Source organism: Bos grunniens, chromosome 6 (genome assembly GCF_055505025.1).
Source record: "Bos grunniens cultivar Pamir isolate PY7600 chromosome 6, Bosgru_T2T1.0, whole genome shotgun sequence".
Classification (NCBI taxonomy): domain Eukaryota; kingdom Metazoa; phylum Chordata; class Mammalia; order Artiodactyla; family Bovidae; genus Bos; species Bos grunniens.
Window position 1 is genome coordinate 45,468,698 of NC_141170.1, and position 13,760 is coordinate 45,482,457.

At 44.8% G+C, this 13,760-nt stretch overlaps 1 protein-coding gene and 1 long non-coding RNA gene across 3 annotated transcripts in view; one reads left to right on the forward strand and one right to left on the reverse strand.

Annotated features, from left to right (window-relative positions):
- The window catches only part of IGFBP7 (insulin like growth factor binding protein 7), a 77,776-nt gene that overhangs the window by 40,761 nt on the left and 23,255 nt on the right, over positions 1 to 13,760 (forward strand). The gene's annotated exons all lie outside the window — the stretch shown is intronic.
- LOC147370620 (uncharacterized) lies at positions 10,427 to 12,005 on the reverse strand. Its single transcript, XR_015165383.1, has 2 exons — positions 11,250 to 12,005; positions 10,427 to 10,825 (listed from the first exon to the last, which is right to left on the reverse strand). It is a non-coding gene; the product is annotated as an uncharacterized LOC147370620 (long non-coding RNA).

The following is a 13,760-nucleotide window of genomic DNA, read 5'->3' on the forward strand; positions in this document are numbered from 1 at the left end:
AATGTGTCTCATGGTAACATTCTGTCCTGAAATAATACAGTAAGTCATCTACATATGAACAAGTTTCACAGTTTCAGAGAGCACTTGTAAATCCAATTTGTTCATAAGTCCAAAAAGTTAGCCTAGGTACCCAACTAACACAATGGGCTATATAGTGCTGTACTGTAATAGGTTTATAATACTTTTCACACAAATAATACATTAAGAAACACAAAAAATAAAACATTTTTAATCTTAAGGTACAATGCATTGAAAAGTATAGATGACAGCCACCACACAGGGACTTGTTGGCATCTTTGAAAGCTCACAACTTGAGGGTTCGTATGTAGGGAACTTACTGTACAAGGAGAGGATATAACAGTCTTCTTCACCCTGACCCCTGGGAGCATCCCTCACAGAAGCCACCCACCCTGAACCCTCTGATATGTCTGAGTAAGAGGTTCAGAACACGTCTCTAGTCTTGGCCAGAAAGGCCTCCTTAGAGCTTTGGCTTTTCTCTCATGTCCTTCAGACTGATCTTGCACCCCAACTGAAAAGCTTCACAGAATCAGCTTTTGATGTTTAAAAAGAAAAGTAGCAAGCTAAGGAATGACTAAAGAGAAAGCACACTCCAGACATTAGTCAACTTTGAGAGCATTTGTATATATTCTAAAATTAATGTGTCCCTTTCTCCTTGTCTGTTTAACACCCAGTTTCCTTTCACTTCCTCCCTACCTTCCACTAACCCCATTCCTGGTTCATCTGGCAACGATAATCAGCCCTTTGTGTACTGTTTCCTCTCTTTTGATATTTTCTTTCCTTTTTATGGAAAATGATATAACAGAATCTTGCTATCTATATGTTCCTCATTTTTGACACCTCAATCATGTCTTAATGAATAGAAAGTATTTCAGTCTTATTTTTCTCTTCCATCACTGATGTATTAATAGGCTCCTCTCATCTGGGCATTAGCTCATTGCTTATCTGAGTCTTCACTGGCTTCTGTTTTGCCTTGATCTCTTGGGCATTGTGTCTACAGGTCTTGGCTCTTGTGGAGAATTAGATAGTGAACTGGTGATAGCAATCCTTTAGAATTTCGCATTTCAAACACTCAGATGTTTTTAAAGACCACTTCTGAAACCTCAACATATCTTCAGATCCATGATTTCCAAACTTCTGGGAATTGCAGAATCCTATCCTTATGTCTGGTTTGAATGAGATACCCCTCCTTATCCACCCTGTGAATCCTGCAGGAATAAGAGAGAAACATTTCTGTTTTTAATATAAAAACAAGTAAAACTTTTTTAGGCTTGAGGAGTTTTGGGGAGCATATGACACTCAATGGTGTGTTGAAAGAGGCATGGAGTGTTGCAAAAAAGGAATCACTAATAAATAGGTCTTTTTAACCTCACTGTTTCCTTTTTTTAAAAATTAAGGGCAAAAACACATAACATAAAATCTACCATCTTAACAAATGAAGTGTACGTACAGTATTGTTACATATGTGCACACTAGTGTACACATTTCTACAACTTCTTCATCTTGCAGGAACATTGAACAGCAACTCCTCACTTCCCCTCCCCCTAACCCATGGCAACCACCTTTCTACTTTCTGCTTCTGTGAACTTGACTACTGTAGATCCTTCATGTCAGTGAAATCATGCAGCATTTGTCCTTCTGTGACTTATTTCATTTAGCATAGTGTCCTCAAGGTTCATCCATGTTGTAGTATATGGCAGTTTAATCTCCCTCACTATTTCCTAAAACAGAAATACAAGACTCTTAAGGAAAAGAAGTCGCTTATATTTCCTATGGGCTGTTTAAGGTTACAAATGCTCAGTTAAGGCTTATCTTTGGAGGATCCTAGGGAGATGTAAGGTGCAATATTTTTAATATAATGACAAAGGAACATAAAAGATTCTAGGATAGCATGTACAAAGAACAGTTCTTGAAAATACATAGTGTCATTATTACAATCATCTCCTTAGGACTGAGCCATAATGACCCCAAAGCAGTAAAATTTCTTCCATGCTGCTGCTGCTGCTGCTGCTAAGTCACTTCAGTCGTATCTGACTCTGTGCAACCCCATAGACAGCAGCCCACCCGGCTCCACCATCCCTGGGATTCTCCAGGCAAGAACACTGGAGTGGGTTGCCATTTCCTTCTCCAATGCATGAAAGTGAAAAGTGAAAGGGGAGTCGCTCAGTTGTGTCCGACTCTAGCGACCCCATGGACTGCAGCCCACCAGGCTCCTCCGTCCATGAGGTCTGGTCTGTATAAATATGAGTGGTTTTGCCCTAACCTTTGAGGAAAGGACTTTATGATAAAAACAAAACTAACAAAAAAAATCTCTTTCTCTAAAAAGAGATGATGAACAAGGGACAATTCTAGTTGATGGTTCAACTAAAAAGTTCAAAGATGTTGCATTCTAGTTATTTACTGCTACTCAATAAATTAGTCCAAAACTTGCAGCCTAAATAAAGCAACTATGAATATCTGTTATCTCATACAGTTTGTGTGGGTCAGAAATTTGGGACTGGCTTATCTAGGTGGTCTTTGGCTTGGGGGTCTCTCATGCAGTTGCAGTCAAGATGTCAGTGGGTACTACTCATCTGAAGGTTTGAGGTTGGAGGGTCTATTTCCAGCTTGCCTCACTCACTTGACTGTTGTCATGAGGACTTAGTTCCTCATCACATGGACATCTCTATTGCACTTCTTGAGCATCCTAACAACATGGAGGCTGACTTCCCCCAGAGCAAATGATCTAAAAAGAAGCAAGAAGGAAGCTGCAGTGCCCTTAATGACCTAGTCTCAGAATTCACACATTGTCTCTTCCATCACATTCTGTTTGTTAGAAGGGAGTCACTAAGTCTAGCTCACATTCAAGGGCAGCAGGATTTGGCTGCACCTAAAAGGGGAGTATTTGATAAGGAAATGGGAAAGTCATGTTGCAGAAGGGATGAACAGACCCAGACCAGATACTCTAGTGATGCCTGGGAGGCAAAGAGAAAGAGCATGTGGACATAACTCTCATCTGTGACTGGCATGGGGGCCAAGAGGGAGGGAGGGGAGACAGGGGAACAACTGGCCAGGCAACCAGAAAAGCGATAGAGGTAAAAGCACAAGGATGGATGCTCCAGGCTAGCCCAGGAGCCTGGCACTCCTGGAAGGGGAGCACTTTTCACCAATCTCACTTTGCTGTTGCTGAACTCGAGCAGTGCTATTAGGCCTTCTTCACTAGAGATGCTTCTTCAGCTCAGCAAGGCACTGGCTCAGAAACCAGACTCCACATGGGAGGAGGGCTGACATCTTGATGCCATTTGCCTCTGGAGCTGCCCCTTTGAATGCGACCATCTGTTGGCATTTTCAGAATTCGCTGCCGTAGCAGCCCTTTTCTGTTTTCATTATGGAGTTGGATTCCAGGGATAGTCTTTGTTTTCTCCAAAGCTTCTTTCTGAAACCCAACTTTTGTTTACTTCCTAAATTGCCTTCCTAACCTCCTTAGACTGAGTTGATTTGTCTTGATGGATGAATCAGAGTCTTGAACTCCTCTCTTTGGCTCCAGCTCTCTTGGCAGAGAACATGGGAAGATAGTTTTTGCTTATGTGCATGTGTGGGGAAGACTTTTTTTCTTTGTTTTTCTGTCTCAACCACAAGCTGCGGGTGAGCCAGCACCTGGGACCTTGACCAGCCTCCATGCATGCGTGGGCTGAGGTCATCTGGGGAGGTCTACCCAGGACCATTTGCCACGTCCCAGAATCCCTGAGCAGATTGCACTTTGCCAAATCCAAGGCTCATGGGAATTGGGGGAATTACTTTTCTGGAGCCGGTTTTATCTTGTCCATGTTCCATTCATGCAAATTGGACATCCTCCCACAACTAAACTGTGTGCTGCCCTTCTGCTTGGGAAATGCAGCTGTTCATGCTTAATGCTTTTGCTCAGCACCTTTCTAATCGCTCAGCTTCACACTGTTTAAACGGCGGCCAGCTGATTGAGAGCAGATAATGTTTTTTCTGATTATTAATAAAGTACAAGGAGATGAATTCAAACAGTTCTAGTTCCATTTCTGCCAGCATCCTGGCAATGATGAGTGAGTAGGCAAATGTTTAACCATCCCCTCCCCATCCCCAAGCCTCATCTATAAAGTGAGAATTTGGACAACATGGATCTTGGGGTCCTCCTACATCTAAGGTCACTGGCTATATGATAATTTAAGAATAAGGAAGTATTCATCAGGCAGGAGTTATTTATCACAAGAGAAGAATCTCAGTACTGTCTCCTGAGACTATTCTCCTGGAAGGCGCCTGTCTGTCAGCTGGAGCTTTTCCTCTGCATGTGGAATCAACAATTCTTCTTTCACGTTTGGAAACAGACTATTAAGTTGACCTTTTGTACTTAAAACCTCATATAAATGTTTTTAACATCTTTAGGGGACTGGGGTTTATGCTTTGCTGGTTGTTTCTTTTAAATCCATCTTTTCCAATATAATATTATTGCTTGTCAACACAGACTTGCACTTTTGTAGTTTTAAATAGTTGCTCCCAACTTCACTCTGGTTTCTCCTACTAAAAGTCTGACCAATGACCCTCAATTTTAAAATCTTGTAAATTGACTAATAAGGCAGCATTTTCCTAGAGGGTCAGCCTTTATCTTTGGTCTCCTGGGTTTTATCTAAATTTTAAATGAGATTACTACTTTAGTAGATATTTTTAACATATGATCCATGTAATGTAAGTGTAAAAATACGGCATCAGCAAGTCTGGCCATCTTATTGCTCTAGTTGAGTAGCTGGGTCAGGAACATAATAAGCAGGGCTCCTAAACATTGGCCTGTTTGTTCCTTTGAACAGCTGAGGACCAATGTTTGAATAGCCATAGTAATCAAAATCGCTGCCCACTGACACGCCTTTGTACAAATTCTGTGATAAAAGTAGTTATAGCCTCACAAAATCCACAACAAAGGAAGCCAATCTCTTGGAGTGCTTCCTAAAATCTTCCTAAAACTTTGAATTGGAAGTACAAAATCTGGTGTATATTTAGGTATTGGCATCAGTTCATTCAGCTACTCAGGTTTGTTAATCTACTTAGCTCCAGGCACTGGGATACAAAAAAGAACTAGAGAGAAGTTGGCCTGTCCTTACCAGCATTGATCCTACAGTATAGTGGGGTTCACAAACACAGTTACAGCCCTGAGAAGATGCTGTGATGAAGGTAAATAGGAGAACCAGAAGATGCTACATGACTGGCACATAATGCTCAGTCGCGTCTGACTCTGCAACCCCATGGACTGTAGCCCACCAGGCTTCTCTGTCCATGGAATTCTCCAGGCAAGAATACTGGAGTGGATTGCCATTCCCTTCTCCAGAGGGAATCTTCCTGACTCAGGGATTGAACCTGTGTCTCCTGCATTGCAGGCAGATTCTTTACCATTTGAGCTACAGGGAAGTCCTTTACAGAAGATTTTGGGATGATGGTAAATAGGAGAACCCAGAAGGAGGCCCGCATTCTAAGTGGGTCTGGGGAGGAGGATAGGAAAAGAAGGGTTAAGGGAGGTTTGTTATGCAAAAAGATAACTACACTGAGATCCAAAGACAAAGATGGAGAAGAATGGGAAAGGGAGAGAATTTTCCAGGAAAAGGAATGAAATGCACAAAGGCTTGGGGCCAGGGAGAGCAGGACATATTTGAGGAAGACAGAAGTTCATTAGGGGTTGAGCTCAGAGTTCAGGAGGGATGAGGCAAGAAATTAGGCTGAGAATGTACTCAGGGCCAGATCTTATTTATTCTGGATTTTATACTTTAGATAAATGTATCCTCTTTCTGGCCGTTAAAGTTTTTCTCAAGATAAGGATGTAAATCTGAAACATATCCAATCCCAAAGAGGAAATATTTTCACTAATATGGGAATCACTTGGTTCTGCCCAGGAATGTTTACTAACTGTTAACATTGACTTTTAAATTTTTCATAGGATCGCTGTCTATGTAAGGTGCTTTCTAAGAAGATGGCATCTTCTTAATGATTTGAGAAACAAAACATGAGGTGTATTTTCAAATACTGATGTTCATAATAAACATTCATTGAAACCATTCAAATCTAATGAAAAGTTCTGGAGTTCCCAGATTGCTTTGTTCTAATAAGACATGGGTGGGACTCTAAGCATGTGATCACAGTAGGGTTAACATCTACTCAGGATTCAGTATGTGTGGTGCTAAGTCGCTTCAGCCATGTCTGACTCTTGGAACTGTAGTCCACCAGGCTCCTCTGTCTGTGGGATTCTCCAGGCAAGAAGACTGGAGTGGGTTGCCATGCCCGGCTCCAGGGAGTCATCCCTGACCCAGGGATGGAGCCCAAGTCTCCTGCATCTCTTGCGTTGACTGGCAGGTTCTTTACCACTAGTACCACCTAGGAAGCCCCAGCATTCAGTATAAGGAGGATAATTCTCACCTATCTGGGGTTGCCAGTCCAAACTGCTTACCCAGAACAACTCGGAAAATACCTGTGAAATAGTTTAGGCCAGAATGTGAATGGTGAGCCGTGACCTCTGTTTGTGACCCTCATAATTGTGTAATCTTTTCTCCAAAATACATGAATGTTTTTATTCTCTTATTTTTCTTCATGATTTCCTTGGCTTGATACTAAAAACCTCTGCAATTATGTCTGGTCTCCAGTTCTCAAGATTTCTTTTCCTTCTCCCCAAACCCCTCATGTTGCACACTCAGTCGTGTCCAACTCTTTGTGACCCTGGACTACAGCCCACCAGGCTCCTCTGTCCATGAGATTTCCCAGGCAAGAAGACTGGAGTGGGTTGCCATTTCCTTCTCCAGGGTATCTTCCTATCCCAGGGATCAAACCTGTGACTCCTGAGTCTTCTGCATGGGCAGGCAGGTTCTTTACCACTGCACCACCTGGAAAGCCCCCATACCCCCATCTCTAACAGAACAAAGCAAGATAGAACATTTCACTCATCCTGGGTTATGTAGAGCAGCACCGCAGGAGCCGAGGAAAGCTCTGGGTTTGGACTTAGAAAACACAGATTCGTGTTCCAGGCATACCACTTCCAGGCTGTGGACTTAGCACAAAACAGTTAACCTTACTGAACCTTAGTGTCTTTATCTGTAAAGTGACTGGCTCAGCTCACAAGACTATGGGGAAAATCAAAATGAAGTAATGGATATAAAAACTCTGTGGGCTGAAAACCCTAATACCGATATAAAGCCACATTCCACCTCTTTGAGCAGGCTGATCCTTTCCTTGGAATTTCCTCACCAACTCCACCCACTAGCTTTAACTTTGAAAGCCCTTTTCCTCTTCCATGAATTCAGTTCTGACCTACTTGGTCAGAATGCTATGTATTTGGCTGTGTCAGGTCTTAGGTGCGTCATACGAGATCTTTCCTTGCAGCGCAAGGATTCTCTAGTTGTGGCACGCAGGCTCCTAGTTGCAGCAGGCGGGCTTAGTTGCTCCGAGGCACATGGGATCTTGGTTTGCCAACTAGGGATCGAACCTGCATCCCCTTCTTTGCAAGGTGGATTCTTAACCCCTGGACTACCAGGGAAGTCCCCAGATGCTTTTTATATTTATATCATAGGACTAGTCACACTCCTCCCATATTATAATTGTTTCTGTACTTGTATACTTGTCTATACTTCGTGTTTTGTACATCGGCATCAGGTAGGAGTCCAACCCCATCATCTTTTTTTTTTCTGACAACCCCATCATTTCTCCATCCCTCGTGTCACCCAGCACAGCACTTAGTTCATAGATCCACGCCATGCTTTTACCTGCTTAGTGCCATGCAATGCTGAAATTCGATTTAGTTTGTGTCATTGTGAATCTTTCTCAACTTTTATACCTTTTTCCACAGAGATTTTCCTTCAGTGAGTAAATTCTTCTAGGCAATAGTAGAAATAGTGTTCTCATTACAGAAAATGAATATTAATGATGAATAGATGACATTTGTCTTTCTTATTAGGGATTAAACCTCTGGGCAGTCCAGTTTTATAGCTGATGACTGATATGTTACAGAAAGATCCGTTCTTTAATCATCTGCGTATGTTATGACCTTGAGAAAGCTGTCCAGTGCTGACACTGTGGAGTATTTGTGGATTTGTTATTCCTCATTATTGTTGTATAGGTTAAAATGCTGCTTACTTATTTTTCAAAAAATTATTCAGAACTGTCTGTGAGTGGGATTAAGCTCTCTCAGCTCCAGAGATCATGCCCCTCAATTTCCACAGAGGCCAAGCTCCCATGGGTGTGTGAGTGGAGGCAGGTTACATGACATCATACTTGTCAACTTATCAAGCTGTCATACTTACAACATCATATTTGTCCCAGGGGTCTTGTCATGTTATCTATTTGAGTCTACTTTGACTTTTCTTCTCTTCAAGTGTCAGTTTAACTGATTTCCAAGCTCAGAGACCATCATCATTTCCCATGGACCAGACAAGTCTGGACTACTTCCCAGCTCTTCCCCTTGTTCACAAGCAAAGCAGGCTCCTTTACAAACCAGCTTCATCTTTGAAGCCCTCACCTTCCTAAAGGGGCCACACATTTGCTAAAGATTTCCTGAGAATATACCCAAAGGCAAGGACTGAGGAGGCAAAAAGCACAACTTCTACATCAGTTTCAGGAACCTCAAGAACATTTTCTCCCCCAAGTTTGTCAAGAATGAGTTTCCTACTTTTATGTATGGCTGCTCTGAAGAGGTGCCAAGTCTGAAATCCCAGCTGCTGCTCTGAGGAAATTATTTTTCTTCACTTAAACAAAAGAATAAAATTTCCAAGGCTGGAGCTGATGGCTGCTCTAGAAGGAACACCTGCAGAGGGAAAGGATGTTTCAACCACTGGCCCCATGGGTTTCCTTGCATGCAGTTGCTCCCAGTCCTCATAAAGATGCCATGTCTTCACCTTTAAAGCCCAGTTTACTACTGAATCCGTGAAAGCTTCTTCACCACCCCCCCTGCATTATAAAAGGAATTTATAACTCAAGGAAAACAAAACTCAAAAAAAGAGAAAATACCACTAATTATAGAAAAATAACCACTGTCTGAAAATAAATCAAAATGCCAAAGTAAAGCTGTCTGGTCCTAAAATACCAGTAAGAGGGCTTCCAGGTGGTGCTAGTGGTAAAGAACCCAACTGCCAATGCAGAAGACATAGAATCACAAGTTCAATCCTTGGGTCAGGAAGATCCCTTGAAGGAGGCATGGCAACCCACTCCAGTATTCCTGCCTGGAGAATCCCATGGACAGAGGAGCCTGGCAGGCTACAGTCCATGGAGTCACAAGGAGTCGGATACCACTGAAGTACAAGAGCAGCAAAGAGCCTTCTCATACCCCCAGGGACCCTCCTTCTAGGATAACTACTCACCCATGCGGTGACATAGCTTTCCTTTAACTGGTTTCCATTTTTCATAGCTCACACCCAGCAGGGTGGGCCCCAGGTCAGCCTCCACCAGATAAGAGCAAGCAAGACTTGCCTCACTAATGAAAATACAAAACCTTTATTCAAATCCCCCAGTTCCTATGGGAGAGGTTCTCATCCCCCGTGATCAGAGGGACATGCCCATTTCGTTGGTTTCCAGAGCTGTTTCCTGACACTCCTGAGGTTCCTTGAGCAATCCAGCCCTTCCCAGCTCAGGTAGTGTACGGCACCCACATGTAGCACCTTCTGTAACATGAATTTCCCCTCAGCACTCAGAAAGAAGGTCTTGCTATACTGGGAGCACACAGCATGTCCACAAAGCGAGTGCACAGTAGCAGATACCGTCCAAGTACTCGAGACACACCTGAGAAGAACTAGCCCACAGAGTGAGAGAAGTGTTCTGCTCCAGTCTAAGCCTGCAGGGCAGTGCTAGAAAAATGCAGAACGTGGGAGGAGTAACGCTCAATCCTCCGAGAAAGCTGGGAGGAAATCTGAGAACACTCAGCAAAGCAGAGATAAACAAAGAGTGAGACTTGGGGTAAATAACTGCGAGCTTTCAAGTGTGTGGAGCTCACAGAGGAGTGCAGACAATAACCAGAGGGCACCGGAGAAAGAGAGAAAAAACCCTGAGAAAGAGAAGGGAGGAGCTGTTAGGCACGGCTGATGAGTGTCTGGGGTTGTCAGCCCAGGAGGCAACTGTAACCACGAGCGCTCTAGAGGCCAGGGCCTGATGGGCACAGACTTCACCAAGTCAAAACCTGCCAGGCTCGGCTGGCACTGCACACCCCACGCCGTGTTCTGTGGCTGGGGGTGGGTATGGGACGGAGGGGTGCCTCCCTTGTGTTTTTTCTCGCCCTGGGCCCTGGCAAAGCCAAGCTGAACGTGTCTTAGCAGAGAGGTGACCTGACTCTAAATGGCCAAAGAGTCCAGATTCAGTGAGCTCTTTAGTGAGAATCACAAACTCGCGCAGAGCCCCATCTCTGGTGTTGCCATTAAATGCAGGAGAGCGGCGGGGGCAGGGCTGGGGCTATGAGCCAAATGCTTTATTTTTAGGAAAATGGAAAACAGCACAGAAGGAGAACTGCTAAGATTCTGAGAGCAGGCAACTCCAAGCTCCTGACAAAGGAGGGGAAGTCAGACATGGCCCACCGTCCCCCCAGAGAACTAACGCAGGAATAGTAACACCAAGGAGCATGGTTATGGGATCTCTACATGCTTCACCCCTCCCAGTTCCGGGGACTGTCCTCTCTTCTCCTTGAATCTTGGCATCTTCCACTGTCCTCGGCCTCTCCCTAAGGAGACTTGGGAGCGATGTTTCTCCAAATCTCTCCTCCTCTCCTCCTCTCTTATTCTCCACTTCTGTGTCTTCAGCATCTGAGCATCTCCTGCTCTGCAGCCATGTTTTAGTTGAGTGGTTTTACCTGGGGAGTGGAAAAAAAATAATTCCAGGGCCAGGCTCCACGCCCAGACTGAGAAACTCTGGGAGTGCAGCCCAGGCCTGGGCTTGTCCAGTTAAACATTCCCCTAGGAGCCCAGTGAGAGGCCAGGCTTGGCAGGCACAGCAGCATAGGATCCTTCTTATAGGCCAGTTCCCGGGTGGCGGGGGCTTGCCCCTTTGGCTGTGTCTGACACCTGTTATTCCTGCAGACGCCCCTCTGTGAGATCTCTTCCAGCCTGCAGGACCTCCAGCGGCTGAACACATCTCCTCTTTTTGATAAGTCCTAATCTAAAGGGGGACCCTGCACTGTCAGTTCCCACAGGCTGCGTCCAGAGCCATCAGCCTGGACTGAGGGATTTCCTACCACATAAGTCTCCTCCTTGAACAAAGTGGAGTTGAGGGCTTACCTAGTTCTCCAGGAGCTAATGACTTTAGTCTTCTATGAAATACCCCAGCAGGAAACTCCCTGGAAGCCAGGCTATCCGGTGGACAAGAAACAGCAGGAGTGGCCCCATGGTGGTATCCTCCTAGGGCACCCTGGGAGCTCAGGTCTTAGCCTTCTTCAGCTTTCTAAAGTGTTCCAGGCAGTAGGCTTAGCCAGTCCAACACTCTTTGAAGTCGAAAGCCACCTGATAGTCCTTCATATCCTTCCCTCCAGGGGCAGAGGTTCAGGAACATCTCTTTTTTTGGATCTGCCCAGACTGCAGCGCTTGTCAGTCAGCTTAGGGCCTGTGGACAGAGACTAAGTTCTGGGGGGCAGGTAGCCTCCAGTTTCTGGAAGACTTCCTCTTGTAGCTCGCATCTCAGTTCAGGAAACACTTCTGATGCTTGACAATGCCAGGCACTGGGGGACAGGGAGGCAAAGATGAAGTATCCTGGGGGAACTCGCTCTCTGGGTTTCTAGAAAGCCCAGATTCAGGTGGCAATAAGTGCCCTCCTGTGGAAACTTCCCCACCCAGTTCTGTGCTGGTAGAATAGGAAAAACTGACCCAAAATTGTAATATGTTGGGTTGAAGGTGAGTCATAGTCCAAATAGGACAGGCCCATGAAATGCAGGGGAAAAATTTCCAAGGCTCCATTAGCATAAACAAGGTACACTTACATAACTTGAGAGTTTCCGTTCATAAAGGTACTCCGTATGAAGTCAGTTCTTCCTTGTGCTCAAACCAAATAAAAATTTAGCCTGCTCATTTAACTTGTGCAGACATCAGTCAGTCCATGGTCATACAGGCAGTCTAGCTATTTCAGCTTCTGTGGGAACTCTCCCGAGTACATGAGCTCACCCATGGGCAATGTTGCTGACACAGCCCCAGGTTAGCTCAGCCACCACATGGTTGCCTGAGCGATCTCTTCACCTTACACGTCTGAACTTGGCTTTGAATCTTTCATGGATTTATTTTACCTAATGCAGGACTCGTCCAAGGATAATCTCAGACTTCATGTGCCAGAATCACCCGTGCATGGGAATCTCAGCCTGGAGTCAGACCCTTAATCATTATTCTGTTCATTTTGTGTTGAGCTCTTCCGTGTTAGTGAAAAGAATAAGAAGACATCATCAAATAAGAGACTGGTTTGCAAGCAACAGATTGTAAGAAGCAACTTTCTGTTTATGTTCCGTGGTCAGTTCAAACCTGTGATAATTTTGAGACCTTGCAAGATTCAGTCATAGAGAGGCATCTGATACTATGTCTACTACAGAAAACATAGACTAAGAAGATTTTCAGCATCAAAGATTGGAACCAAAATGGGGTGTCTCACTAACCCAGAGGTAACTAGCTGTCAGACAGGAAATGCAATTCTCAGGATCTGTGTTTGCCATCTCTAGGGTGGTATCATACCAGACAGTCTGCACTCAGATGAACTGCCCCTGCAGGTAAGTGGCAGGTTGCTAAGCAGTGTCTTAGCTGTCTGCTGCTGCTGCTGCTACTGCTAAGTCGCTTCAGTCGTGTCCAACACTGTGCGACCCCATAGATGGAAGCCCACCAGGCTCCCCCATCCCTGGGATTCTCCAGGCAAGACCACTGGAGTGGGTTGCCATTTCCTTAGCTGTCCTGGGATGGTATGCAGTGAGAATGGGCCAGGTATCAGCAGTGAGCAGATGGAATGCCCTCCAGAGAAGCTGTCCAAGAAAGAGCCAGGAAAGCAGTTTTCCTTCTATACCAGGGAACCCACGGAGCCTTCCAGGGCTAAAGTGTAAAGTAGACCGTGTTTACCGTAGTACCACTGGTTCCCGTCTGTTTCCTTTCTCTCTGTGGCATTCATACCTCCTCATTGCCCAGGGTGATGCCTCAGATTCAGCTTCTCTTCATGGTGTCACAGCCCCCTCTTACAACTTTTAACTCATTCCCTCTTCCCGTATCCAGTCAGTTCCTGGCTAGTGTTGGTTCTTCCTGAATAATCTCTCAAGTCTGCCCCTTTCCTCTCTGTTCCCATTAGTTCAATTCAGTCTCTCAGACGTGTCCGACTTTTTGCGACCCTGTGGACTTCAGCATGCCAGGCCTCCCTATCCATCACCAACTCCCGGAGTCCACCCAAACCCATGTCCATTGAGTCAGTGATGCCATCCAACTATCTTATCCTCTGTCGACCACTTCTCCTCCTGCCCTCAATCTTTCCCAGTATCAGGGTCTTTTTAAATGAGTCAGCTCTTCGAATCAGGTGGCCAAAGTATTGGAGTTGCAGCTTCAACAGCAGTCCCTCCAATGACCATTCAGGACTGATTTCCTTTAGGATGGAGTGATTGGATCTCCTTGCAGTCCAAGGGACTCTCAAGAGTCTCCTCCAACACCACAATTCAAAAGCATCAATGCTTCTGTGCTCAGCTTTCTTTATAGTCCAACTCTCACATCCATACAGGACCACTGGAAAAACCATAGCCTTGACTAGACAGACCTTTGTTGGCAAAGTAATGTCTCTAC